The 27,668-nt window shown below is 35.9% G+C and overlaps 1 pseudogene across 1 annotated transcript; it reads left to right on the plus strand.

Moving 5' to 3' along the window:
* Window positions 1-6,024: 6,024 nt before the first annotated feature.
* LOC100794643 (uncharacterized) lies at window positions 6,025-27,390 on the plus strand (annotated as a pseudogene). Its single transcript, XR_005887765.1, has 5 exons — window positions 6,025-8,465; window positions 8,579-8,584; window positions 8,674-8,716; window positions 15,391-17,394; window positions 25,361-27,390. The product of XR_005887765.1 is annotated as an uncharacterized protein (transcript).
* The last annotated feature ends 278 nt before the right edge of the window (window positions 27,391-27,668 follow it).

Consider the following 27,668-nt stretch of genomic DNA (forward strand, 5'->3'; position numbering starts at 1 on the left):
CACTTTATATCTAACAATTATTTTATTAAGATCCCCCATTCATTTTAGTTATATTAGAAATTACCCTCTGTCAAATGATTAATCCCTAAAACTAATGCATATAAGACCTTCCTTATATTTCTATTAAGAATTATCCTGTGTCGAGCACCTAATCCCTAATCCCTAGAGATGATACAATGATGAATGATACATAAATTAAAATAAGAAAGAATAATAGAAAAAAAAAACACATGTTTACATTGATAAATATAAAGTGTATAATACATCTGGCTTTTTAGGCCTGTGAGGCTCTAACTAAGAATTTAGCCTCTCATAGTCATAAGCAGTCTTACACTTGAAAATGAGTTTAGAAACTGATAAAAGAGAAGGGATGGAAAAAGAATATATAAAGAAAGATTTCCCCTCTTGGATATACTCACGCTTAGGATGTATTCATTATAGAACTCTGAGTCTCTGGAGTGGTTCTATTTTCTCCTTAGCTTGATCCTTTTTTATGTTGTTGGTGTGGATTTGGGCATGATGTCAAAAATCTTCCTTATTCATATTTTTGATATTTTTTTGGATCTTTTTCGTTTTTAATTCCTCATTTTCATATCTGCAAGTCATAAATAAGAAAAATATTAATTCTTAACCTTTAAGTCAAAAAATAACTGCTAAATAAATATTTTTAATATAAAAATAACTCATATTAGCTGACATGTAATATTTATGAGATGAATTGCCACTTGAGAATCACTCTCCACCTCAAGGTTTTGAAGCCATCTTGAAAAGCTACTAACTACACTATCAAATCAAATAGATTGCCCGGATTTCTCCTCCTGGATATACTCACGCTTAAGATGTATTCATTATAGAACTCTAAGTCTCAGGGGTGGTTCTATTTTCTCCTTAGCTTGACCCTTTTTTATGTTGTTAGTGTGGACTTGAGCATGATGTCAAAAATCTTCCTTATTCATATTTTTGATATTTTTTGGATCTTTTTTGTTTTTAATTCTTCATTTTCATATCTGCAAGTTATAAATAAGAAAAATATTAATTCTTAACCTTTAAGTCAAAAAATAACTATTAAATAAATATTTTTAATATAAAAATAACTCATATTAGCTGACATGTAATATTTATGAGATGAATTGCCACTTGAGAATCACTCTCCACCTCAAGGTTTTGAAGCCCTCTTGATAAGCTACTAACTACACTATCAAATCAAATAGATTGCCCGGAGTTCTGCTGAGTTATGACCACCGACCATTCTCCCAATTGAGTAGAGAACGAAGCAATAAATTGCCCATTACTATCCCTGATGATAACACCAGCTGACGCTATATTTTGCTGATAGGAACATGCTCCATCACAATTCACTTTAGCAAAAATTGCCTTAGGGGGAGACCAGACCCCATATTGCTGATACCACATGTAACTTTTTCCTTTTTTAATCCATATTGCAGATGCTCCTAGAGTGTGTTTTTCTAACATTTCTCAAGTTTGAAAATAACCCTTGTTTCTTAAAGTGAGAGTCCTAACTTGATAAAGATATAAAATTAGCTCCAATTAGCATAGGTGGATAAATGTGACTTCCCACGACCTTAATTAAATTCAATTCTGAGGTGCGCCTAATCCAAATGTCATTTCTTCGCTGCATGTTTTCCTGCTTAGTAATTTATTGCCAGGAAATTGCATTAATTCCACAATCACCCAATACGCCAAGCAAATCCAACCCCATTATATTGTTTGTGCTCCTTATTCAAATGCCCGAGCATAACATGTGTACGTGTGTGCATGAATGTGCTTTGCCTCCGCATCAATGTTACGCGAGCGTGCGTGACACCTGCGGTGAAAATGTCTGTTAACATTTAGCATTTGTCTTTGAAAAGTCTTCGAAATTTCAAACATGTCTGGTCTGATCCGAAATGAAGACTGACTGGTTTCCTTGTCAAGGTTTACCTTTTGTTTACGTACGGATTAAGAAAGTTTGTGTAGGCTTGGCAGCCAAGTAATACGAACAATCCGGTCGCTCTCCGGTAGCCTGTAAAGTGTAGAGTCACCACCCTATACACTGTTTGATGATGATATCCAAATAAAACAATAGTAATTCGATCAACTCTTTATAGTTTATCCTACACATGTTTAATTGAAATTAGTATGAGTTTATTAGCGAAGAATGTTGAATATGAAATTTCAATATTTATCTTAGTATGTTATGTCACTGTATATTTTGCGCACGCCTCTGTTTTTGTGGAACCAAGTGCTGCTTTAACTGTTTTAAAACCCTGTTTCAACTTATAAGATTCCTTTTTTTTTCCCTGAAACTTTTAAAATAGTTAAGCATATTGAGATATCACTTTCTTTTTCCCAATTAAATATTACACTCACATTTTTAATTAAGGACCAAAATAACTTGTCAAACACATATCAGGACATGACATTGACTGAGAATGAGATGCAATTATTTATATAAACATTTTACTAAAAAAAATTAACAGTGATAAAACATATGTACATTATAATAAATTATATTATTAAAAATTTACTTGTTAGTTTTATAATTGATAAATGTAAATGTATTTTATTTTCTAAAATATGATTATCTCATTTCAGAGAAGACTTATTATATATTCAAGATCACTACATGTCGATAGTCTTAAAAAAAATTAACAAAAAAATAGTATTGATTAAGACAAGCATTTAATACATGCTTTTGACTAATTTTTACATAATATATAATTAAAAATTTAATTATATAAATATTGGTCGAAACCATAATAATATAGACCGTGTAATAATTTCTCTTTTTGATGATTTTGTCATTTTAACCTTTCTGTGCGTATTTTGGCAAACAAATGTCTTTAGCTTGCTAGGATTAGGAACCAGTAGCTTCCGAATAGCATTCCAGATAGGATGTTGAGATTCCTTTCCGATATGATAGTCACATATAAGATACGTTGTATAACCCGATTAACTAGGGTATAATATAAGTATAATGAAAATTATCATCCTTTAGCCACATTTGATTAACACAAACATTCATGGGGGACTGAATATATATATAATTTTGCGCACATTATTCAATGAGTTGAAGTGGACTCTTTTGATACTAATGCTACTTAGAATTGCTTTTTTTTTTTTTCTAAACTAAATCTGATTTTTTATGTCAGCGGTAAGTAAAAATGTATTTTTAATTATTTATGTTGATTTATATTTGTAATTTTATATTTAAATTTTAAAATACTTTGTATTATGTATCGTGTACATACTATGCCTATAACTATTTTTTTTTTAATTTAGGATGTGTTTGGTGCTAAGTTCACTCTGTAGAAAAAAAAATCAATATTTTGGTTGCAATTTAGAAAAGGCAAAGAAACAAAAGAAGTCACGAGAACCAACTAAAAAAACTTTTATTTCACCCCAACAAGGAAAACTAAGACAAAACCAAATTTTCATTAAAATTTATAAATTGTCTTAATTGTTACTTTTCTTTTATATTAACACTAGTTATTTGTAAAATGGATTTATGCTTCATATTTTTTTTATCTAAATAAATAAGTATAAAAAATTATTTTTTCTACTTTTCTCTTTTTCTCTATTTTCAATCAAACCAAATAATATGTATATTTTATTCATTTTCTCTATTTTTAATTTTTATCATTCCTTTTATTTTTCTTTTTTCATTTTTATATTCAAACAATGTGTAACAAAATGTTTCCATTTACACTCATGTTTGGAAAAATATATGACCATTATTTTAATGTGATGAATGATAGATGAAAAAAGTGTCAATTTGAGTAAAATTGGGTAAAATATTTTAAATAAGATATTGAGTTTAAATCTCATAAATGAAAAAAAAAGGAGACTTTGTTAAAAGTGATCTCTCAATTTTTCTAACAAAAATTATTCTTAAAAAAAATTAATGAATAGTTTATACCTATAACATAATAAAAACAAATTACTAATGTGATTTTAATAAAAAGTAATTGATGTTTAACTTTTTTTCCCTAAAATTATTGATGTTTTACATATTTTTAAGTTTAATTAATTATTTTCTTCCATGTATATTATTTATTATTTAACATGGCATAGATAATTATGATGTACTTCACAATTACTCTCATCATAAATATTAAATAAGGGCATTTTAGACTAAATATGTAATTCATGATCAGTATTAAATATTTCTTAAGATGTCTACATTAATATTAAACATTGATACCAAAGGGAGTAACTCTTATGTAATTTATTAAGTTTAAAAAAACTATATTAAATTTTTCTTTTAACTGATTTTTTAAATAATTAATTTAATTTAAATTAAATTTGTAAATATTTTTTACCTAAAGACACACTTAAAAAATATTTTAAAAATTTTATTTAGTTTATTTAGTTTTATAAAAAAATTATGATCTCCACGTAATTTTTAACTTATTTTAATATTTTTAATAAATTCAATATAATAGTTTCTTAAATTATTTTAATAAAGTATAAAAATTCATTAAACAAAAATTAATTAGATAAATAAGTTGTTTACGAATTTCATGCACAATATGCACAATATTAAAAAAAATAGATAACAATTCAAATTAATCTATTGGTAAATGATTGGATTTCTTACATAAATAGATACCACTCCAAATAGATACCACAATATTAAATGAAAATTAATTAGATAAATAAGTTTCTTAAGGACCCCAACTATTGAATTATAAAAAACTTATTTTAATAAATTTTTTATTATTATTCCTTATCAATTAGAAAGACCAAAGGAAAAGACAAAATAGAGACCACTCCAAATTTATCTGTGGCAGAAGATGTCCAAGGGATTTAATTTTGTCTTTTATTTTTTAAAAATTAAAAATAATAAGAGTTTATTAAAAGAGATTGGATATTTATATTATATTAGTTATCAATTATAATATATTATACAAATACTGATTTTTATAATAATGATTTTAAAAAATGTATAATAAGTTTTCATTAATACTATACAAATATTCAAATTGACTATATACGAAAATTAAAATTAAAACATTTTTCCTTATCTTATTACTCTCCTAGTTTTACCTTAATTATTAATTAAAATATAATCGCTAGTCAAATGTCCTAATTTCTCTTTTCCCAGTTGTCGGTAGCCGGTGAAATTAAAGTCATATATTTATATTTTATTAGCTAATTGTTTTATAACTTTATTGTCATTTCAACATATAATATTTTAATAAGGAATTGTCGTGATTTTAACTACTCATTTTTGTATAGTTTGACTAGTAAAACTAAATTTTATATTAAAAAACATGTCAGAATATAATTTTAAAAATGTAACAAGTGGACAGAAACTGTACAGTTTTTAAAATATTATTTTATAAAACTATGCATTAACAAGTTATACGGATATTTTTTTTGGGCCAAGTTGGATTGGAAAGTAAATAAAGTATAATAAATAATTATTTTTTTATAAGAATCTTATTTAATTTCAATTCTAACACATTAATTATTTGTGCCAAATTAAAAAAATAATTGTATTATATGCTGAGAAAAAAATTATATTTTCACATGCTATATAGTTTTTTTAAAGGAGAACTTTTATAAATTAGTTAATAAAAAAGTTAATTTTAACTTAGAGATTTTTTTTAGTTTTATTTTTTTTCTTAAAATTTCTTATAAAGAAGTTTGTTTAAAGAGATTCATATATGATAATATTATTAATTTTTATTATAATTATCTTAAAAGTCATATGAATATGAATGATGAGATGTGATTAAATAATAATAAAAAATTATTTATTTAAATCTTTTTTAATCATAATTTATTTGTTTTACAGAACTCATTTTTTAATATATGAACACACTTTGAAAATTAAAAATATTATAAAATAAATCTTAAAAAAATATAATCATTATTTTAAACTTATCTCTTATAAATAAAAATAGAGGGAGAAATAATAATATTGCCTGATTTCCATTACTTGGACGAAGATTCGCGTGTCACAAAATGAATGTGAATGATAAGAAAATAGCTGGAGTCTGCAGAAGCTCCATCCCTATATAACTCTCAGCACGGCTTGACCAATTACTATGCGACCTTTTTTATTTATCTCCCTTTTCTGTTTTCCCCTCTCTTGTCTTTCTTTCTGGACTTCCCCCAAACACTTTACTTGCAACGCTCACTCCTAATCAACACTTGTTTCCTTCCATTTGGTTTGGATTCAATTTCTCTCTTTATTTTGTTTTCCATGGCCCCAGTTCGTCTTACATGTTAGTTTTCTCTTTTCCTCCATACGCACTTGTTTTGTTTCATATTTCCCTTGCCTCTATGGATCCAAACTTTATCATTAGCGGCTACGACTTTGATGAATCAAACCACTGGGATCTTAACGGACACTACGCCAACCTTCTCAATGATGCTTTTTCCGATGTGGGCCCACTTGGTCTTTCTCAGAATGCAATTTTGAACTCGGAGCCCTTTGTTTCATCCTCTGGTTCCGCCGCCACCGACCCCGCCGCTACCACGGCGACTTTGGCTGATCCTTCACCCGAAGAAGACACTGATTTCTCAGAAACCTTCAAGTTCATTAGTCAAATTCTCTTGGAAGAGAACTTTGAGCAGAAACCGTGTATGTGTTATGACCCTCTGACCTTGCAACACACTGAGAAATCATTCTATGAGGCTCTGGAATTGGAACCATCACTTCCTCTTTCCCCTAATCAGCACCCGCTTGAGAGCCCTGATGGGAATTCTTCTAATTCCATTTCTGATTCCGCCAATTCTCATGATTTGAAGCCTTCTTCACCCAATACACCTGTTTCTGATGCTTTGCATTCTTCTTCCCACGCGCCCTCTTTTGTTGTTCCACCCCATGCTCTGAATAAAATTAATGATGGAACCGTGGATTTGGATTCTTCCGTAACCAAGCTCTTGGCTGAAAATATTTTCAGTGATACTGACTCTATGTTGCAGTTTAAAAGAGGGTTGGAGGAGGCTAGTAAGTTTCTTCCTCGGAGGCCTCAGCTTTTCACTGGGTTGGAGAGCACCGCAGTGTCTGCAGAGCCAAAGGGAAAAGGTGTAGCTCTGAAGATGGAGAATTCAATTGGGGTGAGGAGTAGAAAGAATCATGCGCGCCAAGATGAAGAAGAAGAAGAAGAAAGAAGCAACAAGCAGTCTGCTGTGTCTGCGGTTTGTGTTGAGGAGGAGAGTGAAATATCTGAAATATTTGACAGGGTGTTGCTTAGTGTTGAAAATGTGCCACTGTGTGCTGAAAAGAATGGATCAGTGGCACAAGCTGAGAAATCGAATTTGTCTGATGGAGGGAAGGTTCGATCCAAGAGGCAAGGGAGGAAGAAGGAGACGGTGGATTTGAGGACCCTTTTGATTTTGTGTGCACAAGCTGTGTCTTCCAGTGACAACAGGACTGCTAATGAACTGTTGAAGCAGATTAGGCAGCATTCTTCTGCTTTGGGTGATGCCTCGCAGAGGTTGGCTCATTATGTGGCCAATGCTCTCGAGGCTCGCTTAGTTGGTGATGGAACTGCCACCCAAATATTTTATATGAGCTACAAGAAGTTCACTACTACTGATTTCCTGAGAGCTTACCAAGTTTTCATATCTGCTTGCCCTTTCAAGAAATTTGCACATTTCTTTGCAAATAAGATGATTATGAAAACAGCTGATGGGGCAGAAACGCTTCATATTATTGACTTTGGTATCCTCTATGGTTTCCAGTGGCCAATTCTCATAAAGTTTTTATCACGCAGACCTGGAGGCCCCCCCAAGCTGCGCATCACAGGAATAGAGTATCCCCAACCTGGCTTTCGTCCGACTGAAAGAATTGAGGAGACTGGTCGTCGTCTAGCTAAGTATTGCAAGCGTTTCAATGTTCCCTTTGAGTACAAGGCCATAGCATCGCGAAACTGGGAAACCATTCAAATTGAAGACCTCAAAATTGAGCGCAATGAGCTGCTTGCTGTGAACTGTCTGGTAAGGTTTAAGAATTTGCTTGACGAGTCAATTGAAGTGAACAGTCCCAGAAATGCTGTTCTGAATTTAATCAGGAAGATGAAACCAGATATTTTTGTTCACAGCGTAGTAAATGGATCTTATAATGCTCCTTTCTTTCTCACACGCTTCAGGGAGGCACTGTTCCATTATTCTTCAATTTACGATATGTTTGATACTCTCATATCCCGTGAAAATGAATGGAGGTTGATGCTTGAGAGAGAATTTTTGGGCCGGGAGATAATGAATGTGGTAGCATGTGAAGCTCTTGAGAGGGTTGAGAGGCCTGAGACATACAAACAATGGCAGGCTAGGAATACTAGAGCTGGTTTTAAGCAGCTCCCACTGGATAAGGAGATAATGACCAAATTTAGGGGCAAATTAAGGGAATGGTACCACAGGGATTTTGTCTTTGATGAAGATGGAAACTGGATGCTTCAAGGTTGGAAGGGTCGCATTTTGTATGCTTCAACTTGTTGGGTGCCAGCATAATGATGTGTGTGACTCAACTCTTGTTTCAGAATTCATACTGGATGGAAGGTATGATTCTAAGGATCACTGTAGATATCTAATATTTTCACTTTTATAATTCATCCTGGTTTAGTTTTGGGTTATAATCCTAGCAATGCTTGGCCGTTACTAGAACATCATGTATTATGTAACAATAAAAAGCTAATTGTGTTCTTTGGATGGTTTCAGGTCACCTTCAGCTGTTGTGAACTGTGATGAATATTCTTCCCAGGTTTGCACCAAGTGACCCTGTATAATAGTGCCAGAATTTTTCCCAGATTAGCATTAAATCCTACAATGACATGGACGCGAACATTAGGAGTCAAAATTGTTATTTACGATGCTTTTCCTTTTCTTTTCACTCTCTAACCGGCATGTACTATAGGCACTTCAGGATCCTAAGAAGTACTTAGTAAATTGGTTAAAAGGTTTTTTCATAATATCTTGTATCATTAGCTACTGATTTGATTGATTTGAAATAAGGACCTATCAAATTATTTTTTTGTTATTAATATACATATATTAAGTATATGTGCCATCAAATGCTGCAACTGAGTGGTAACACTGTGTGCTATTATGCGTGAGGTTATTATTAACCGTGGCAACACTATAAATGAAAAGAGTATATGATAAATTATAAGCGTATATGATAAATTAAAAGGTTAGACTCAGATTTTTTAATATATATATATATATATATATACTTATATTATTTTTTGGATACAATTAATTTTTTTTTGAAACTATCAGACTTTGATTACACATTACTGTTCTATAATTTCTATTCTTACAATCAAGTAAGACTCTAATTACAATTTAGGTGTGAGTTATATGCTCTTTTATATTCCTCATTATTTTGATTGACTTTTCTTTTTCTTTAATTTTCCTAGTACGTTTCCATAAAATATTAAATATTTAGTGTGAAAAAGACTTTTAAAAAGTCTATCAGGCCAGACCAGACTTTTAAAAAGGTTAGACCGAGTCAAAATAAAAGCATTTGATAGGCTATAGGCTAGACTCAGGTCTCAAAGATTCATTGTAGGCTAGGTTCAAGCCTTTCCGCCTATTCCCACCCCTATTTGGAAATTAAAAAAAAATCTCATTAACTCATTTAATTCTTTTAATTTTGAATCAAAAAACAACTCTTCTTTGGTCCTATAAATCAATAAATATTTTTCTAAATTGTAACTCTTCATCTCTTCCCCTCTTTCTTTTAAAAGAAAAATTCTTTCCCTCTCTTAATCTAATAGTGACACCATCTCTCTAAAACTCTCTCTCTTTGAGTTTGTAAATACTTTTGCATTTTTATCAAATAACAATTCCTTGAATTTAGTCCAAAAAGTATAGTAAGATTTTTTTAAAAAAAATTGCCACCCGTGTTGACGATTGATCTTACCAATAATTGCTACTAATAAAATAATTTATAATTTACTTTTCATTAAAAGTGTATTTTTAAGTGGTAATATTTTTTTTTACTAACCATGATGTTAGTGTGAAATAGTCCGATCGAAAGTCATGATAAATCTTTGTGGTGTATGTTAGGTAAGTATTTCTCTTTCAATTTAATTTATTTCATACTTAAGGACAGATTAGTTTTGAATATGGACCATAATTAAATAATGTAAGTCATTATCACTTATGTCAATTGTTGTTGATCAATAATTTATTATTTAACTTTGAAAAAGTTCTCTAATTTATATATATTATAGATTATAAATATAGATACAAATATAGAAATAAATTAAAAAGAGTATATGATAAATTATAAGCGTTTAGTTACCAAGATTTGGTGTTTGAAGTAATTCTCATCAAGTTCAACTAAACATGTATTAAGTTTTCATTTTTTAACGTTTAATTATTAAAATTAGTAAAAAAATCTTTATAACATTTAAGTAGATATAGATCAAATATGACCAAATCCATATTCACTTAAAGAAATTGGATTTTAAATTTAAATTGTTTTTAGAAAAATATGAATATAAATTTAAAATCCAATTCATTAAACTAAACATGGATTAGATTCTTAAAAATTTAATCCATGCACACCCCTTTGCAACCAATGCATGTTTGGTTGCAGACGTAAATTTCCACGCTCCATATGTTAGTTTCCATGTTTTTTCAAAATAGACATGGTTTTAGGACGTGTTTCCAAATACGCTGTAAGAGAAGCTTCTACATTTGACACAAAGACAAGGCGATTTTCATAACAACGGGAATCTAAAGACAGTTTATTTTCAATTTCAACGTGAAAAGTTTTAGCAAGACAGTTGTGTGCTTTCAATTTCAAGGAATTTAGGATGGCCAGCAATTGCTTTTCTTCTTTACTTTTCTTTTATTGATGATGATGAGGCTGTTTGTTTTTTAATAATATCACTTCCATCCTAAAATAAATGCCACATCTCGAAAAAAAAAGTTGTTTTAAAATAAGTGACACATCTCATTTTTTAATATAACATTAATTAATTTTTTTATAAATACTTCTAATAAATATTAATTTAGTTTTTGAATCTAATAATAATGTTATTTTTATTTATTTAATAAAGTTAATTTTATAAAATTATTATTCATTTTCATCAAAATTCAAATAAATTAGATTCGGATGGCTCACTAGACTAGAAAAGCTCCCAAGACTCAAACAATATTTATAAAAATATTAAATTATCTACCAATAAAATTTTTATTTCCACAGTGAGAATCGAATCTATGTTTTTTTGAAATATGAATGTGTTTCTTATCCTCTGAGTCAATCTTTATTGATTTTTGTTAATGTTCCTGAGAAAATATGAAGAATCAATTTTAATAATTGATTCTATAATTCTATTACTCCTATCTAAAAAAATCTGCTCAGCATCTTACTTTAAAAATAAAGTTTTTTTCAATTACTAATGAACAAATCAACAATCAATATTATATGCACATGCACATGGATAATAAATCATGCATATGATAAAATATCAACTACTGATTAAAATTGTTTGTATCAAATAATCTACTATAGAGAATTCAAATCCTATCCAAAATCATGGTCTTGCTAACGCATACATAGGACGTATTCTCTAGATCGAGATATATATTTCCTAAATTCCTTGAGTGCGTGGCTCTTATATATATATATATATATATATATATATATATGTGTGTGTGTGTGTGTGTGTTTTTTGTTGCTCGTGATGGATTGGCTTTCTTGAACGTAGCTTTCCCCCGTCCCATGATTGTTATGATTGATATTTTCTTTCCACTTTGTTGTTGTTAGTGCTGGACGACACATTTTGATCTCATGGTCATGGGGGCATGCATCTGTCGTGAAAAGGATTAAGCATGGCAGTGTGGGTAATTTGATTTGATCTAATTTCTTAATTATTACACTAAGTGCTGTTAGGTGCAATCCATGTTGGAAACTCATATTCAAGGGCACATTTATGAGAGTTCTTAGTTTAAAATTTCTTGTCCTTGTCTCATTCAACCAAATGATCACTTTATTTTAAGAATAAAAAATAACAGTCAAGATCGACTTCTTGTCCAGGTTCTTAGGTTATAGCATTTGAATCAATCATTCAATCAAGGACCGAAGTGACTGCTTGGAGTGTTTTCAGGTAGGCAGTCTCATCATGAGATGCATTGTGGACGTTAGTTAGGGAATAATCGCTTCATCCATCCCTCAAGATAAATTATAGCCATATATTCTAATTCTAATGTAGATTCGATATTTCATTTGTCTAAAAAATGTAGATTCGATTCGTTGCAAAAAGGAAACTGCTATCTTGGAGGTATACGATATTTTTTACTATTTAGTAATTTTTATTAACTCGAAAACTCGAATAAGATTCTCTTTCGTAAAAGTATTTATAATCTCTCATAAAAATTTCAAATTATTGATATAATCAGTATGCAGGCAGATTAGTGATGAGGTACTCCAGATTGACCCGTTGGTATTAAAGATGTGTTCCTTGCCTTACCTCAGCTCGTAGAGTTCAAACTTTTAAGTTAGAATTAATTCTCCTAAGTGAACATAAGTTGATATGTGAAATATCCTCTTGATTAAAATTATTCATAGAAACTCGATATGTATGTTATTAGACACCGAATAAAAAATCAGAAAAATATAAATGTTAATATAATGTGAAAAAAATAAAAGAGATGGAGAAAAATGATGAGTACTTAATTAGGTGTTAAAAAAAATGAGAGTGTAAATATTGTTGCTCATTTTCACAAAATTATTCATAGAAGCTTCTATTTTATTTCATTACAGTCACCGTTGTAATCGGACAAAATTGTAGCTATCTTTTTTTAGATATGGAAAAATAAAACACTAGTGGTAAAGCTAGTGTGTTGGTTGAATGTTTTCTCATGATGCAGAAATTATTAATTGATTTTGGCATCCATATAAAAGGAGAAACAAAACAAAGAGAAAGTCAACACAGATCAAGGGGGCTGTATCTGGATTTATCTTACACTTTATTAAAGCATAGTAGGACATAGTTGAAGTTTCAAAGGGACGTCATATAACATGAACCGCGTCAAAATCATTATGTTATTATGCATAGAAAAACAATAATAAGAAAAACTTTGCTTTGAATGTTCCCTTTTTCTATAAGATACGTTGTCAACCAATGCCTTTTCTTTTGCCTGAGATGTTGAGGACAAGTCGATTACTACACCATGGGGTGGAATCATGGGACGCAAGAAAACATAGAATATTAATTCGAGCGCGTTCACATTGAAAAATATTAGTTTAATACTCTAATACGAATGCAAACTCATACAAAAGAGTTATATATATATAATACGACTCAGTTAAAACACTTATAAAAAATATGAGAACAATTAATAATAATTATTATATTATGATTAAAAATAATAAATAGTTAAGATTAAAATATTTAAAAATTAAAATTAAAATCTAATATAACCATTGAATTTCTAAAAGATTCATCAAATAAATCAATTCTTAAAATATCTTAATTATCGTTAATTCATCATCATGACTACTATCACTTTTGTTGTCATAATCGTCGTCATTGTCACCATCGTTGTCGTCGTCGTCGTGGTTTGCAATGATGGTGGTGACAATTGATAATAATGATGGTGGTAGCGATAACCGTGTGATGACTGCAACGGTGGTCATAATGGTGGTGACGACAGTTACACTGATGATTATGGTGGTGGAGGTGATGATAGTTGACGACAATGATGGTGACAGCGACAGACAACCAAGGTTGTGGTAGTGGCGTTAATGACAATCATGATGATAATAAATTAATTGAGATATTTTAGAGAATGATGATTAATATCTTTATAGATTTATTTGCTTTTTTTGTTAATCTTTTAGATATTTGATGATTTTAATTTAAAATTTTAAATATTTTAATCTTAATTATCTTTTATGTTTAATCTTAATAAGATGATTATTATTTGTTGTTTTTATGTTCTCACTAGAGTATGCTAACAATTATCTTTTTTTCTCTTTTTCTTTTATTTATAAAAAAATATATAAATAAAAATCTCTTTAGGAAAGGGATGTGTTGAATGACTAGAGGTCAAGGATTCACCTGCATGTCGCCACATGTGTACTTTTGACTGCTTCGCATGGTTTGGTGACTAGGAATTCTTTGTTTATTTATTATTTTAATTTACAACTTATATTCATGGAATGGAGACTGGATAACATAACACTTAGCACTTATATCTCCCGTGTGGGTGACAGTGACTACTACTAGCCATGCCCGACCATCATTTTCCTTTTATCAGCAACCTATGCTGAATTAAAGAAATTGTGCAATTTGTGGGTGACACGTGAATTTTAATGCTGTATATAAAAAATATTTTTCTCAACTTTAGTTTTTTATAGTATGGATATGGATTTTGACCATGTTATTTAGTAAGCATTAACAGTTTTTAATTAAAAATAGTTATAACATTTAAAAATGATTATTCATATGCATTGTAAAATAAAATCACATTTGCGTTATTTAAGTTGAAAATTGTGTGTGGGCAATGCATTACAAAAGCTAATTAACTTGGCAAAATCATTCAAAAAAATAATTTTGATTATATACACATGATTTTAGAAGTGCAAATAGTTAAATACATGTAAAAAAAATTGTTTATGGGACATTTCGATAAAGATATAATTAACATAATTTGTTACATACTTTTTCTATCATGTATGTATTTTTTTTTGGTACAATATCATTATTTTAAAGTCAAACATATAATATTTAAAAATAATTTTTCGTGTGTATTTGGTGCAGAAATTAAAGTTGTTTTTTTGGTGCGTATTTGGCTAAAAGCCCAAACTAGAAATTAGGAGGAAAAGTGGCAGTTATGGCTGAATCAGATCCTATAAGAACCTCTCCAAAGGATATGTAAACATTATTTTATGTATTTAGGGATTTTATCTCATAATGCACATAAGATATGCTTTGTCTACGTTAAAGTAGTACCAAATGGAGCTTGGCGGCTTTGACTGTCCTTCCTTAATACAAAAACAATGCATCATTTTATAAGAAAAGGTAGGACCGCATATCACCGAACCGTGTCGGTTACACTTCAGTTGGAGATTTTCTGAGAGTTTACGAGATACTCTGCAACAAAACTTGTACTTGGTTTGTCCCTAGTTAGTTTCATTCATCAGGGTCTATATCATGTTTTTACTCTAATAGATTTTCTTTTATTCCTTTCTTATGATGAATATAATGATTATCATCACTAGAGGCATCTAGCTAGCTATTTAAATTTCTGAATCTACCCTGCTATATTATTGATTCCTAGATTATTTTTCTTACCTTGTTCATTAATTCCCATTCTTGTTTCATGTTCTGTCTTTGGTTCCGTTTCAAGTTTGATTGACAATCCTAGTCACATACTGTTGACTTCTTAGAAACATTTTTCTGATATTCTTGTTAGTGTTCAACATCTCTTCTTATAAACATTCTTCTTGAGTGCAACATTTCGGTGGTACTATCTGTGTTTTCAAATCAGAACCAAGTAGCGAAGGGGTTTGAGTTTGTTGATTCATCTTCCCCTTCTTCCGGCACAAGCTCAAGTGGAGAATCCATGGAGTTTACTAAGTATTCAAATCCCATCCTCAGATACATAAGCGACATCCTCATGGATGAGGAAGATGACTTGGAGCGCAGACCCTGCATGTTGCAGGATTGTTTGAGACTCCAGGCTGCTGAAAAATCCTTCCATGATGTCCTTCTCCATCAAAACCCTTCTCCTTTCCGTGATGAAAGCGTTGGCATCATACATTCTGATGAAATTTTTGGTCGCACTCCAAGTTTTTAGAGCAATGGCAGCTGCACCACTGATAATTCATGTGAGTCTAACTTGGTCAACGGTGTGAGTGAATTTAATTCTTCTTTCCTACAACTAGAAACCCCTCTAGTTGATTCCCCAGATGCAGTTCCTGATCCTCCATTTGGGGAGTCACGTCCTATTGGTTATTTTCTTGATGGAACCTGGAATCTCTTTCAGTCTCATACAAAGATGGTAGAAAAGGGTTCTTCAGCTTCAGCACTAAGAGAAAAGAGAAACCATCAGATGGATGATTATGAGTCTCATGAACAGGAAGCAAGAAAAGGCAGCAAGGTTTCAGCTGTCTTTTATGACGAGTCAGAGCCACCAGAGATCTTAGATGAGGTGCTGCTTTATCAAACCGGAAGAAGTCAACCACTCTATAGTTCTCCTACTGTGCCATCACAAACTCAAAGGGTTGATTTAGGAAGGTCCAGTGGAAAGGAAGCACGTGCACGTTCAAAGGAAGTGTCCTCCAATACTGAGACAGCTATAGATTTATGGACCCTTCTGACTCAATGTGCACAAGCAGTGGCAAACTATGACCAAAGAAATGCAAATGAATTACTCAGCCAGATTAGGCAACACTCTTCACCTTATGGGAATGGACTTCAGCGTTTGGCTCATTATTTTTCCAATGGACTTCAGATAAGATTGGCTGCTGGGACCCCATCATATATGCCTCTAGAAGTGGCAACTGCTGCTGATATGTTGAAAGCTTACAAACTATTTGTTACATCCTCTCCTTTGCAGAGGTTGACAAACTATTTGACAACCAAGTCAATCATTAGTCTTGTGAAAAATGAGAGCAGCGTCCATATTATTGACTTTGGTATTTGCTATGGTTTTCAGTGGCCGTGCCTTATCAAGAAGCTCTCAGATAGGCTTGGTGATCGTCCAAGGCTTCGTATAACAGGAATTGATCTTCCTCAGCCGGGTTTTCGGCCTAAAGAAAGGGTCGAGGAGACCGGGCGGCGTTTGGTAAACTTCTGCAAGAAGTTCAATGTCTCTTTTGAATACAATTGCCTTGCACAAAAAGGGAAACAATAAGACTTGCAGATCTCAAGATAGAAAGGAATGAAGTAACTGTTTAGCTGCTTCTACCGGCTGAAGAACTTGCCTGATGAGACTGTGGATGTGAAGTGTCCAAGAGATGCTGTGTTGAGGTTGATAAGGAGGATCAATCCAAACATGTTCATCCATGGGGTGGTCAATGGTACCTATAGTGCACCCTTTTTCCTTACTAGGTTCAGGGAAGCACTTCACCACTTCTCATCACTGTTTGATGTGTATGAGGCTAATGTGCCTCGTGAAGACACGCAAAGAGTGATGCTGGAGAAAAGGTTGTTTGGAAGGGATGCCATCAATGTTATAGCGTGTGAAGGGGCTGAGAGGGTTGAGAGACCGGAGACCTATAAGCAGTGGCAGGTTAGGAATCAGAGAGCTGGTTTCGAGCAAGTCCCTTTGGATCCTCAGTTAGTGGTTGATGCTACGGATATTGTGAAGAGGGAATATCACGAAGATTTTGTAGTGGCTGAGAATGACAAGTGGGTTTTGCTGGGGCGGAAAGGGCGTATTCTGAATGCCATTTCTGCATGGACTCCTGATTAAGCATTGTCCAGAAAGTGTCTTGTAACTGGAAATGCAATAATCTTCTCTCTGCTATTTCTTTTTCTCCATTTGATTTCGCATTTTTGATATTGCTGTTCTATTTACTTCCTGGCTTGTATGAGTCGTATTGTAAGGAAAGGCAGAAGAAGAAAAAAAGAAAAAAAAAAAAGACACCACATAGGAGACCAAATCTAGTAAATCATAGGAACAAATCAAACAGCAGCTACATTTGACTAAAAGTAGCATACAATACTGTCTCGATTATGAATTAGATAAGGACATATTCATTAATGAGCCACGTTTTGCACTGTCTTCTGTGAGAAATAAGTCAGCCTTCACAATCTGCTCCTCAATTCTGCACTACAAACTGTATTGTCTGTTTTGCTTGTTTGTTGTAAATAATAAGAGCTTTCCCAGTTAAGTTAATTTATCAATGACTCGCACCATTTCAAAAGGCTTTCAATAAAAGTTGTGGGGTTTCCACAAACTAGTCCAATCTAGCGAATGCACAAATCCACCCTTGCTAGCTTTGATTGCATGCAGCATTACTTTAATTTCAACTTCAGTTTGACTGGTATGGTATCCCTATTTCTCTACAAGTTTTACAAAAAGGTCTCAAGTCTGAATCGTCATTTGGAAGCCAACTCAAATCTTGTCCATTGATGTACGCAACACACAATTTCGCATCAAGGGATAATTGGCTGATGAATCCTTTCTGAGATCAAAATAGCAAATAAAAAAGTACGAAAAGAGAGGTTCAAAATTATAGGGTTTACAGAAATGAATTAATATTTCACTTGTAACCACGTTACATTTTAATATAATAACATATTTGATAGATAAAAGCAAATTTCCAAAAACCAACAGTTTCACAAAATACAACATATAATGATAAAAAAGCAAAGTCACCAGGCTTTGTTTTAGCCCTTTAATCTCAAAGCATTCAATCTAAACCAGCAGGTGAAACACTGATATATCCAATTTAGAATCGTGTGGATCGTGGCCTCCTCCAAACCTCCACACCTTTTGCACATGTTGGCACATTCTGGACCTTTGATAGCTACAGGAACTAAAAGATAAGCTAAAAATTATATTGGAATGGTTCTGATACCCATTTTATTCTATTGCTTCCTTTATATAGCCTTTCTACAAGATATTTTCTGCTAAGTTGTTATAACAGACTTTCGAATTTGTAAAACTATTACAGGTATCAATTAAAACGTGGGAAATTACTTTTGGCGCTTAATGAGTAAGATTCTAGAAGCTGTGTAATGGGCATGTTCTCACACGTAATCTGCAAGGTATTTGGGCCTGTGAGTGTCACGTTTGCTTCTGCTATTCATAGCTGTGAATTCCTCTTTGTTGTCTGTTGTGTAGTTTGGGACTGCTGCAGTCTCTATGTGTTCTGTTATTTGGATGTTGCTATCATCGCCCTCCCCTTCAAAAGGAACCTCGTCCTCGAGGTTAAAAGTGTGCTTCACATCGGACCAAGACTCCCATGAGGCGTTCTCTGGAGGAAGACCCGCCCACTGAACCAACACCTTGCGAGCCGCCGGGGTAACCGAGGTGTCCCATTGCCAATCTAAGAACGCCAAAGGAGTGACGAGGGGATGATGTTCCACGCTGGACGGTGGTAGGGCAGCGGAGGTAAGGGAAAGAGGGCCCTGGTGACGTTTCAGCAGGGAGACATGGAACACCGGATGGATGCGAGACGACGGAGGAAGCTGGAGTCTATAAGCGACGGAGCCGATGCGTTCGATCACTTGATAAGGACCGTAGTAGCGCTTGGAGAGTTTGGAGTAGGCAGGAGCTACGGACTTCTGTCGATAGGGTCGAAGCTTGACATAAGCCCAATCTCCGACGGAAAATTGTAGATCACGGCGGTGTTTGTTCGCAGAAGTCGTCATGAACTCTTGAGCTTTGCGAAGACGCCGGAGTAATGTGTTGTGAAGTTCAGTGCGATCCGTTAGCATGGAATCGACAGCATCAATAGGGGAGGTCCCGCGGACATAGTCAATTAGAGAAGGGGGTGCTTTGCCGTAGGTAACTTCGAAGGGGGTGTAGCCCGTGCTAGAATGAACAGTGGTATTGTAAGACCATTCAGCGAGCGATAAAAAGCGAGACCAGTGATGGGGCTTGTGATGCACGAATGAGCGGAGATATTGCTCCAGGACGCGGTTGACCACTTCGGTTTGGCCGTCGGACTGGGGATGGTATGCCGTACTCATCCGTAACTTAGTGCCACTAAGCTTAAAGAGTTCTCTCCAGAAGCTGCTGAGAAACAGAGCGTCCCTGTCGGAGATTAAACTCCGGGGAAAACCATGGTGTTTACAAACCATGTCAAAGAAGAGGCAAGCAACCGTATGAGCCGTGTGACTGGTGGGTAATGGACCAAAGTGAGCACCCTTCGAATAACGGTCTACAACTACTAGAATGACTGTGTATCCCTTCGAAAGGGGAAGACCGGTTATAAAATCGATAGATAGATCTTCCCATACCGCGGAGGGGAGGGGAATGGGTTGAAGCAGGCCCGGTGGCTTCTGTGGTTCGTACTTCGTCTGTTGGCAGGTAGTACACTGGGCCACAAAACGGCGGACATCAGAACGGATGTTGGGCCAGTCAAAGCTTTGACGAAGGCGGTGAAGAGTTTTGGTGGCGCCGGTGTGTCCCCCAAGGGGAGTGGAATGAAATTCCTCCATAAGTACCTCAGTGAAATGAGTGGGGAAAGGAAGCCAAAGTCGGTGATGGCGGAAAAGTAAATCGTTGTGTACCGACAGGGAAGGATGAGCCGCGGGTGTAGACTGAACTTGGTGTACTAAGTCCCGATACTGGGGATCCTGCATAAGCGTGTGGCGGAGCTTATCCATAAAGTCGTAGTGTGGGACTGAGAAGGAAAAGCATTCGCCCTGAGGAAGACGAGACAACGCGTCGGCAACAATATTAGAGCTTCCCGGCTTATATTTGATGTCGTAATCATATCCCAGGAGTTTCACGAGGTAAGTCTGCTGCTCCGGGGTCTGAATGACTTGCGACATAAGGTCCTTGAGGCTCCTATGGTCGGTAAGGATGGTGAATGAAGAGCCCAAGAGGTAATGACGCCATTTGCGGATGGCAGCCGTAATGGCATGAAGTTCACGGACGTACGCCGATGCCCGTTGTAAACGAGGGCATAGTACTTTGCTGAAGTAGGCGATGGGGTGGTGTCGCTGGAGGAGAACGGCCCCGATAGCCACCGCAGACGCGTCCGTTTCCAGGATAAATGGCAGAGAAAAATCCGGGGTAGCTAGGACTGGAGCTTGGGTCATTAAGGTCTTGAGGGTGTCAAAAGCCGTGGATGCTGTCGGGGACCAGAGAAATTGGTCCTTGCGAAGAAGTGCGGTAAGAGGAGCGGCTACAGAAGCGTATCCCTGAATGAATTTACGATAAAAGCCGGTGAGGCCGAGGAATCCGTGAAGGGCCGTGGTGGTGGTGGGAATCGGCCAATCAAGCATGGCCTGGACTTTATCCGGATCTGGAGCAATGCCCTGTGCCGAGATGATATGTCCCAAATAATTGAGCTGAGATTGGGCGAAAAGGCACTTAGAAGCTTTGAGGAAGAACTGTTTGGCAAGTAATGTGGAGAGTACAGAGTCCAGATGAGAAGCATGGGTGGGAATGTCTGGGCTGTAAACCAGTATGTCGTCGAAGAAAACGGCGACAAACTTCCTCAGGAATGGCCGGAGGGCGTCGTGCATGGCCGCCTGGAAGGTTGAAGGTGCGTTGCACAGGCCGAAAGGCATTACGCAGTATTCGTAATGACCCTGATGAGTGCGAAAAGCCGTCTTGGGGATATCGGAAGCTGCCATCCGAATTTGGTGGAAACCCTGCCGTAAATCGAGCTTCGAAAAACATGAAGCCTTGCCCAAATCGTCCAACAACTCATCGATTGTGGGCATGGGAAATCGGTCTTTAACCGTAATGGAATTCAAGGCTCTATAGTCCACGCAACACCGCCAGGATCCATCCTTTTTCTTGACTAATAGGATCGGGGATGAGAAAGGGCTATGGCTGGGCTGAATCAGACCAGAAGCTAGCATGGAGGAAATCTGGGTTTCGATTTCGGTTTTTTGGAAGTGGGGGTAGCGATAAGGTTTTACATTGACGGGGGTGGAGTTAGGAAGGAGATGGATGTGATGTTGGATGTTGCGGGAAGGAGGTAGATGGTCTGGTTCAGTAAAAATGGAGGCATAACGGTTGAGGACGATGGTGATGGAGGGAGGGGTAGGGGGTGAAGCTGGTAAAGGTGAGATGGGTTGGGCCGGTATGGGGGTTATGTGGTATAATGCGGAAATACTGTGAGTTTGGGCAAAACGTTTAAGCTGATGGGCCGAGGCTGAGGTTAAGGTGGGGGGTGCGTCAGCAAATAGTGTAATAGTGTGGCCCAAGTAGGGAAAAGTCATGGTCAGCGCGGAGTAATCCGTGGTAACGGGCCCAAGGAGTTTCAGCCACTGAACCCCTAAGACTATATCGGCGCCGCAGAGGGGAAGGTGGAAGAGGTCAAGAGCAAAGTCATGCCCTTGGAGGGAGATAAGGGTTTGGGGAGAGAGGGTGTCACAATCTAAGGTATTGCCGTTTCCTACCATGACACGTAACGGCGGGGTAGGGGCAGTGGGGAGAGCCAAGAAGCGCGTTATTCGAGTCTGAATGAAGTTATGAGAACTTCCACCGTCAACAAGAACAATCAATTGATGGTGGCCAATCATGCCGAGGAGGCGAAACGTCTGGGGAGCAACTGTTCCTTCCATGGCGTTGAGGCTGATCTGGGAAACGAGAGGAGGGTCTGGGTTAGGGTCCGGGGGAATATTAGGGTTCTCAATATCTTCGTCAGCTAGGAGTAGGTGTAATCGAGACCGGCAACGATGACCATGTGACCATTTATCGTCACAGTGGTAGCAAAGGCCTTGATCGCGGCGGATGGCTAACTCTTCGGCGGAGAGGCGTTTGACGGGGATGCGCGGGGAAGGGAGAGGGGTAGGAGATTTGGGGAAAGGTGATGTAGTGGGTTTTGGGGAAAATGATTGTGGTGGGGCAGGGGAGGGATGCGGCGGGGCTGGGAACGGAGGACGGGACCCGCGACGGCGGTCGATCAACTTATCCTCCTGAAGACGGGCGAGTTCGATGGCCTGAGGAAGGGACATGGGTCGTAAGGCCTGGACCTCGCGGCGGAGCTCGGGGATAAGGCCGGAAACGAAGCAGCTGAGTAGGGAGGAGGGAGCAATACCAATCGTGCGGTTGGCGAGGCGTTCGAAGGCGGTGAGGTAGTCTGTGACAGAGCCGGTTTGCTGGAGTTTGAAGAGACTGCCCTGAGGGTCATCATAGAACGAAGGGGCGAACCTTGATTCGAGAGCCTGGAGCATCGCGGGCCAGGAGGGGAAATACCCGTTACGGTGCATCCACTGGTACCACGAAAGCGCCGGGCCGTCCATGTAGAAGGAGGCTATAGTAAGGCGCTCGGGTTCTGGGATCCCCTGGTAGTCGAAAAACTGGGACACCTTGAATATCCATCCGAGGGGGTCGTGGCCATCGAATCGCGGGACATCAAGCTTCAAATGATGGTGGCGTGAAATTGGGGAAGGGGGAGGTTGGGTGGCGGAGACGGGGGAAGAGTGAGGGACCGCGACGGCGGCGAGGCGGTCAAAGAGGGACTCGATTTGGGTGGTGAGGGAGGCATGGATGTTGTCTATTTTGATGTTGAGGGAATGGTGGTTCTGAGACAAGGAAGCCTGGCCTTCGGTAAGGGAGATTTGACCCTGCGAAAGGCGTTGGACAGCATCGTCAAGTTTATCGAGAGTGACTTGACGCGTGTGATGCTCAGGCATGGGGCGAGGCAGGTCGGACCAGTTTGATAGCTACAGGAACTAAAAGATAAGCTAAAAATTATATTGGAATGGTTCTGATACCCATTTTATTCTATTGCTTCCTTTATATAGCCTTTCTACAAGATATTTTCTGCTAAGTTGTTATAACAGACTTTCGAATTTGTAAAACTATTACAGGTATCAATTAAAACGTGGGAAATTACTTTTGGCGCTTAATGAGTAAGATTCTAGAAGCTGTGTAATGGGCATGTTCTCACACGTAATCTGCAAGGTATTTGGGCCTGTGAGTGTCACGTTTGCTTCTGCTATTCATAGCTGTGAATTCCTCTTTGTTGTCTGTTGTGTAGTTTGGGACTGCTGCAGTCTCTATGTGTTCTGTTATTTGGATGTTGCTATCAACCTTCCACAGAAAAGCTATTTTCTCTGAAACAATGCAACCAGAATCGAATTAAAATTCACTTTCAGAAAGTCATCGTCTGAGGAAATTTTACAATAGTTGTCCTTAAAAAAAGACCAAGCCATGAGGAACATTTAGATAGTAAAACCATAAATAGAGAACCTTCAGACTTCAGACCCTTGACGAGGGAAAAAGAAACAAAATCAAATATTCACAATCACGTGGAAGTTTAGGCAAATATATATAAAGTACAATAGTTTTTTTTATTCTAATTAAACATATTAGGTACAATATTTTTTTAAAATCTTTTTATCATTTTATTTTGAAAAATTATTAAATTAATAATAAAACAATAAAAATTATATGCATACATGCTAAATGTTTTTTTTTAACTACAACATTCTTTAAATAGTTTATATGACTTTCATTATAGCATGATATTTATAATGTTTATTATCTCCACTTTTAATAATTAATGTTACATATTCAAATGAATTTTTTATAGTATTTATTTAATTTAAATTCTGAATGATTAATTGATAATATATTTTATGAGTGAATATTATATATATTAGATAATTTTAAATGTTTGATTAAAGTTGAATTATTTTACAGGTTTATAGTTTTTTAATAAAATAGAAAAAGCTATTAAAATTTAAATATTAAAAAATAAACTATAAATTCATAAATATCGTATATACTGAACTATCAATAAAAATAACTATTCAATGTTCATATGTATAATATGTATAAGTATGTCAAACGTATCCTTAAAAAAAACATGTCAAATGTATTACCAAATAAAATCATATTTGCATCATTTAAGTTGTAAATTATGTGGGAAATTTAATTTTTAAAATATCAAAAATTAATTTTGATTATACAATAAGGTCTGATGATTGTGTTTTATATCGTGGATAAAAAAACATGATTGAAAAAGTCTTTACTCAAAGATTAGATTAATTATTAAATATTTCATATCATTATCAATGATAAAAAAAATTATTACACATTTAAATAAATTTTAATTAATATAACTTAATACATACTTTTTTTACTAGCTATTTCACACAAATATCATGGTGAGAGGAAAAGAAAGAAAGAAAAAGAGTGTTTATTAAATATTTAAATAGATATAATATAATTAAATCTTTTGTTTAGGGATAAAAAAATTGTATTATCTCTATGTTGTAATGCTGGAAAGATATAAGAGTATGCTAATCTACATTAAAATATAGTCTTAAAAGTGGCTTGGCGGCTTTGACTCTCCTTCCCAGAACCTTCCTTAGTTAAAAATAAAAAATGGATCATTTTATAAATTCTATATAACAAAGGTGCGACCCCTTATCATCCAAGAGTGTTGGTTACACTTGGATCAGTTGGAGATTGTCTGAGTCTACGAGATACTACTTGGTTTGGTTCATCATCAGGTTCTATAGTTATATGCTCTAATTGATTCACCTTCATTCTTTTCTTATGTTGTATAAAATGATTATCATCACTAGAGGCAGATATTTCGATTTCTGAATCTTGCCTGCTATTAATATTGTATTGATCTCTTTTCGGTCATCTGATCCAGTTCCTTTTTCTGTTTCTTGTTCTGTCGTTGGTTCCGTGCAAAGTTTCATTGACATTCCTAGTCAATTATTGTTGACTTCATAGAAACAATTTTCACCTCTTGAGGTACATGTCTTCTAATTTCTTGGTCGAGTTCAACATGAACTCTCTTGTGCAAAACTTTGGTGGTCCTATCTCAGTATTTTCAAATCAGGACCAAGTAGAGAAGGGGTTTGACTTTGAGTTTGATGATTCATCTTCCCCTTCTTCCGGCACAAGCTCAGGTGGAGAATCCACAGAGGTAACCAAATATTCCAACCCAATCCTCAGATACATAAGCGACATACTCATGGACGAGGAAGACGACTTGGAGCGCAAACCCTGCATGTTGCAGGAATGTTTGAGACTCCAGGCTGCTGAAAAATCCTTCCATGATGCCCTTCTCCATCAAAACCCTTCTTCTTGTTTCTCTGATGAAAATTATGGTCGCACTGTTAGCTTTGAGAGCTGCACCACTGATAATTCATGTGAGTCTGAATTGGTCAACGGTGTTGGTGAATTTGATTCTTCTTTCTTACAACTACAAACCCCTCTGGTTCATGATCCATTTGGGGAGTCACAAGCTGCTGGCTATTTTCATGACGGAACCTGGAATCTCTTCCAGTCTCAGTCTCAGACCAAGCCACTGATGGTGGAAGAGGGTTCTTCTGCTTCAGCACCAAGAGAAAAGAGAAGCCATGGGATGGATGATTATGCTTCTCATGAACAGGAAGGGAGAAGAGGCAGCAAGGTTTCAGCCGTCTTTTCGGACGAGTCAGAGTCACCAGAGATCTTAGATGAGGTGCTGCTTTGTCAATCTGGAAGAAGCCAAGCCCTCCTTTGTGCTGCTACTGAACCATCACAAAGTGTTGATTTAGGAGGGTCCAATGGAAAGGCGACACGATCACGTTCAAAGAAAGTGTCTGCCAAAGCCGGTACAGCTGTAGATTTATGGACCCTTCTAACTCAATGTGCACAGGCCGTGGCAAGCTTTGACCAAAGGAACGCAAATGACTTACTCAGCCAGATTAGGCAACACTCTTCAGCTTTTGGAGATGGACTTCAGCGTTTGGCTCATTACTTTGCCAATGGCCTTCAGATAAGGTTGGCTGCTGGGACTCCATCATACACGCCCCTAGAAGGAACAACTTCCGCCGATATGTTGAAAGCTTACAAACTTTATGTTACATCCTCTCCTTTGCAGAGGTTGACAAATTATTTGGCAACCAAGACAATTGTTAGTCTTGTGGGAAATGAGGGCAGTGTTCATATTATTGATTTTGGCATTTGCTATGGTTTTCAGTGGCCTTGCCTTATCAAGAAGCTGTCAGAAAGGCATGGTGGTCCTCCGAGGCTTCGTATAACAGGAATCGAACTTCCTCAGCCAGGATTTCGGCCTGCAGAAAGGGTTGAGGAGACCGGGCGGCGTTTGGCAAACTACTGCAAGAAGTTCAAGGTACCTTTTGAATACAATTGTCTTGCACAGAAATGGGAAACTATAAAACTTGCAGATCTCAAGATAGACAGGAATGAAGTAACTGTTGTTAGCTGCTTCTACCGGCTGAAGAACTTGCCTGATGAAACTGTGGATGTGAAGTCTCCAAGAGATGCCGTGTTGAAGTTGATAAGGAGGATCAATCCAAACATGTTCATCCATGGGGTGGTCAATGGCACTTACAATGCACCCTTTTTCCTGACTCGGTTTAGGGAGGCACTCTACCACTTCTCATCACTGTTTGATATGTTTGAAGCTAATGTGCCTCGTGAAGACCCGGAAAGAGTGATGCTTGAGAATGGGTTGTTTGGAAGAGATGCCATCAATGTTATAGCGTGTGAAGGGGCTGAGAGGGTTGAGAGACCTGAGACCTATAAGCAGTGGCAGGTTAGGAACCAGAGAGCTGGGTTCAAGCAAGTCCGATTTGATCCTCTATTGGTGAATGATGAAAAAGAAATGGTGAAGAAGGAATATCAAAAAGATTTTGTGGTGGCTGAGGATGGCAAGTGGGTTTGGCTGGGGTGGAAAGGGCGTATTCTGAATGCCATTTCTGCTTGGACTCCTGCTTAAGCAATGTCCAGAAAGTGTCTTGTAACTAGTAATCTACTCTTAGGTCGGTTAATGAAAATGCAATAAACTACTATTTACTATTTTTCTTTCTCCATTTGTTTCCACATTTTTAGATATTGCTGTTCAATTCGCTTCCTAGCTGGTATGGCATGACACATTTCCTTCTTTTTTTTTTCATGAAGCACAAATTTACTACTGATGGTAAGGAATGGCAGAAGCAAAAATAAGAAAAAAGGGCACCACAATGGAAGACTAGATGTAGTAAATCATAGGAGCAAATCAAACAGAAAAACAGCAGCTACATCTGACTAAAAGTAGCTGACAATACTCTCTCAATTACGGATTAGAATTAGATAGG

Source organism: Glycine max, chromosome 13, assembly GCF_000004515.6.
Source record: "Glycine max cultivar Williams 82 chromosome 13, Glycine_max_v4.0, whole genome shotgun sequence".
NCBI lineage: Eukaryota > Viridiplantae > Streptophyta > Magnoliopsida > Fabales > Fabaceae > Glycine > Glycine max.